Consider the following 4,758-nt stretch of genomic DNA (forward strand, 5'->3'; position numbering starts at 1 on the left):
TGTTTACTGTCACTTTTACTTAAAATCAGGTATTACAAGTTTTTCAACTTTGTTCTTTTTTTTGAAAACTGCTTTCTTTCTTCAGGTCCCTTCCTTATTCACGTACACTTTAGAATTGCTTTGTCAGTTTATAACAAAGTATACCGGGAGTTGGATTGGAATTGTTTCGATCAGTATAGGAGAACTAACATCTCAATATTGAATTTGCCAGTCCAAGAACATACATATGGATGGAGGTATTCTTCAAGTCCTCTCAGAAATAGTCTGTAATTTTCAGTGTTCAAGTCTTGCACATTTTTGCATGCTTTCTATTGCTATTGTAATTATGAATTTAAAAAAATTTTATTTTCCAAATGTTCCTTGTTGGTATATAAAAATGCATTTGATTTCTTATATTGACCAGATTGCAATAAATTCTTACAAGTTTTATGTTTCCTTGGCATCCATTTTGAATGCAAGTTCAACTTTCTCATCTAGAGGGAGGGCTCGGCTAACCCTGACAGTTTTCGTTCTACACCACACTCAAATGGCTTAAGCCAGTGGCCAGAGATGAGAACATAAAGGCATCTCTCCTGCCTAGTAGACTGGGTTCCCACTTTCCGGCTGCTTCCTTTAAACAAGCTAATCAGGCATTTGCTGGTAATCTTAAAGTGACACACACTCTATTTCCTTGTATACACTGCTGGTCGCCACAGGCTTTCTTCTGTCTTTGCCTGGTCCTCCATTCCTTCCTGGCATGACCTGGGGATGGAGAACAGCCCGCTTGACTCATTACATCCTCCCTGCCCAGGATCTATAGGTAAAAATCTTTGAACTTGTTTGTTATTGTGGTGGTGGGTTGAGTTTGCACCTTCCACCTGAAGAAAGAACCCAGGTGGGGGTTTCCCTGGACACTGGGAAGAACAGAAGGTTAGGTTTCCAGCACCAGAGCAACTAGACACGAATCAGACAGGAGCCCAGGGGAGGCATAAACTGGAACCTGGTCAGACAAGAGCCACGGAGCATTTGCCAGTATAAAGAAGCTTCCCACGGGAGGGATCCCGTTAGTCAAGGGCAGAACAGGTGGGCATTAGGATCTCCGTCAGGTAACAGTGCCATGTGAAAGACACCCTGAAAACACTATGTCCAGTTCCCCTTCATTTCCCAGTAGGGCACGGTTTCCAGTTACTCTGGAACCCCAATTTAGCAGGAGGCTCTCAAAATACAAGTAACCTAAAGCTTTAATATTGTCACTTATTAGGTCTAGAAGATTTTTTTGTCAACATCGTAGAATTTAAGTATACAATCATGTTTTCTGAGAATAAAGGGTTCTCTTTAAAACTATGTATGACTTTCATTTCTTTTACTTGTCTGAGTGCATTGGCTTGACCTCTCGTACAATGTTAAATAGAAATGGTCAGAAAGCGCATTCTTGCTTTACCCTGGCCCTAGGTAGAGAGCATTCAGGTCTTTCAACATTAAGTGTGCTGGTAGTTTCAGTTTAATGCTTGTTTTTTAAAAAATAGGTATCTTTTATCAAGTTGACAAAGTTTCCCTTTATTACTAGTTTAATCATAACTGGATATTGGATTTATCCAATGATTTCTCTGTATCTATTGAGATAACCACATGGTTTTTCTGTTTTATTTTATTAATGCAATTTAAATCAAACTTGCATTTCTGTTATAAACCCTACGTAGTCATGGGGTATTAGATTTTGGATTCTTTAACTTGCAAATTTTTTTTAATTAATAAACTTTAGAGCAGTTTTACGTTCACAGAAAATTGAGTGGAAAGTACAGAATTCCCGTATACCCTCTTTCCCCACACATGCCCAGCCTTCCTCACTAGCAAATGCTGTACATTTGTTACAGTCTATGAGCCTACACTGACACTGACGTGTTTATCACCCAAAGTCCACATCACCATTAGGATAACTCATGGTGTTCTAGATTCTCTTCGACATGTATAATGTATGATGACGTGTATCCATTATTGCAGCGTCACACAGAATTGTTTCATATCCCTAAAAATCCTCTGTGCTCTGTCTATTCATCCCTCCCTTCCCCCAGCCACTGCCAACCACTCACCTTCTTACTGTTTCCATACTCAGGCTTTTCCTGGAAGGTCCTATAGTTGGAGCCATATAGTATGTAACCTTTTTAGATTGGCTTCTTTCATTTAGTAGTAGGCATTTAAGTTTCCTCCATGTGTTGTCATGGCTCGATAGCTCAGTTCTTCATACAGTCTTCTATTGTATGGATTTACCCTAGTTTACTCATCTATTCCCCCACTGAAGCACATCTTGGTTGCTTCCAAGTGCTGGCATTATGAATAAGCTGCTATAAACATCCCTCAGCAGGTTTTTGTGTGGACCTAAGTTTTCAATCCACTTGGGTAAATACCAAAGAGTACACATGCTGGATAGTATGGTAAGAGTGTGATCAGTTTTGTATGAAGCTGCCAGATTGTCTTCCAAATTATGTATTTCCACCAGCGATGAATGAGAGTACCTGTTGTTTCACATTCTTGACAGCCTTTGGTTTTGGAGTTTGGCTATCTGACAGGTATGTAGTGGCATCTCCGTTGTTTTCATTTGCAATTTCTTAATGACATACGATGTTGAACTTCTTTTCATATGCTTATTTGCCATCTGTTTATCTTCTCTGGTGAGGTTTAGCTCAGGTCGTTTGGCCATTTTTAACCAAGATGTTAGTTTTCTTATGGTTGAGTTTAAGAGTTCTTTGTATATTTTGGATAAGTCTTTTATCAGATGTGTCTTTAGCAAATATTTTCTCTTAGTCCTTGACCTGTCTTCTCATTTTCTTGACATTGTCTTTGGCAGAGAAGAAGTTTTTAGTTTTACTGAAATAAAGTTTATCAACTTTTTTCATGGTTTGTGCCTTTGCTATTGTATCTAAAAAGTCATACCATATTCAAGGTCATCTAGGTTTTCTCCTATGTTGTCTTCTGGAAGTTTTATATTTTATACTTTTTAGGTTCATAATCCATTTTGAGTTAATTTTTGTAAAGGCTGTAAGATCTGTGTCTTGAATCTTTTTTGTTTTGCATGTGAATATCCAATCGCTTCAAAACTCTTTGTGGAATGAATTATCTTTTCTCTGTTGCATTGCCTTTACTCCTCTGTCAAAAATTAGCTGACTGTGTTTATGTGAGTCAACTTCTGGATGCTATTTTATTCTGCTGATCTATTTGTCTATTCTTTCACCAGTATTACACAGTCTTGATTACTATAACTTCATGGCAAGTCTTGCAGTCATATTGTTTCAATCCTATGACTTTGTTTTTCTCCTTCAATACTGAATTGGCCATTTTGGGTCTTTTTAAATATATTTTATTAGAGTTTTATTTCTTTCTTTTCAATCTGCATGGCTTTTATTTTCTTGTCTTACTCTGTTAGCTAGGACTTCCAGTACAATGTTGAAAAGCAGTGGTGAGAGGTGAATGTTTGCCTCATTTCTGATCTTAGTGGAATAGCTAAGCTTCTAGTTCTTCACTATTAAGTGTGATGTTAGCTGTAGGTTTTTTGTGGTCTTTACAACTTGAGAAAATTATCCTCTAGTCCTAGTTTTCTGAGTGTGTGTGTGTTTTTTTTATCATGGATCTAATTTGTTAAACTTTATTGAGAATGTTTGCATCTATGTTTATCAGAGTTATTGACCTGCACTTTTCTTGTAATGTGACTATCTGGTTTTGATATTAGGATATTGCTGGCTTCATGGAGTAAGTTAAGAAGTATTCCCTCTGCTTCAATATTCTAGAAGAGATCATAGATAGTTAATATAATTCCTCTCTTATATGTTTAGTAGGTTCATCAGTGGACCTGGCGCTTTCTATTTTGGAAGGTTATTAATTATCAAGTCAATTTCCTTGATAGATATAGGCCTATTAAGATTGTCTGTTTCTTCTTGTGTGAGTTTTGGCAGATTGTGCCTTTCAAGGAATTGGTTCATTTCATCTAGGTTATCAAATTTGTGGGCATATTATTGCTCAATAATATTTCTTTATTATACTATTTTTCTTGAGACAGAGTCTCTCTCTGTTACCAAGCTGAAGTACAGGGGCTCAATCTTGACTCACCACAACCTCCACCTCCCAAGTTCAAGCAATTCTCCTGTCTTAGCCTCCTGAGTAGCTGGGATTACAGGCATGTACCACTATGCCTGGCTATTATTTTAATTTTAGTAGAGATGGAGTTTCACCACGTTGGCCAGGCTGACCTTGAACTCCTGACCTCAAGTGATCTGCCATTCTTGGCCTCCAAAATGCTGGGATTACAGGTGTGAGTCACCACACATGATCTTATGATCTTTTTTTTTCCTTTTACAATTTTATTTACTTGTATTTATTTTTATTTTTTGAGGTACAATTTTTTATTTTTTAATATATATTTTATTGTGTTTTAGGTTTGGGGGTACATGTGAAGAACATGCAAGATTGTTGCATAGATACAGACATGGCAATGTGGTTTTCTGCCTCCCCTCCCCTCCCCTCCCCTCCCCTCCCCTTCCCTTCCTCTCTTCTTTCAAGATAGAGTCTCACTCTGTCACCCAGGCTGGAGCACAATGGCACAATCTAGACTTATGTTAATCTCTGTCTCCTTGGTTCAAGCAATCCTCCCGCCTCAGCCTCCAGAGTAGCTGGGATAACAGGTGCTTGCCACCATGCCTAGCTAATTTTTGTGTCTTTAGTAGAGACAGAGTTTCACCATGTTGGCAAGTCTGGTCTCAAACTCCTGACCTCAAGTGATCCACCTGC

This window comes from Aotus nancymaae, unplaced genomic scaffold (assembly GCF_030222135.1).
Source record: "Aotus nancymaae isolate 86718 unplaced genomic scaffold, 86718_ANA_hifiasm-v0.15.2.pri h1tg000040l, whole genome shotgun sequence".
Taxonomy (NCBI): domain Eukaryota; kingdom Metazoa; phylum Chordata; class Mammalia; order Primates; family Aotidae; genus Aotus; species Aotus nancymaae.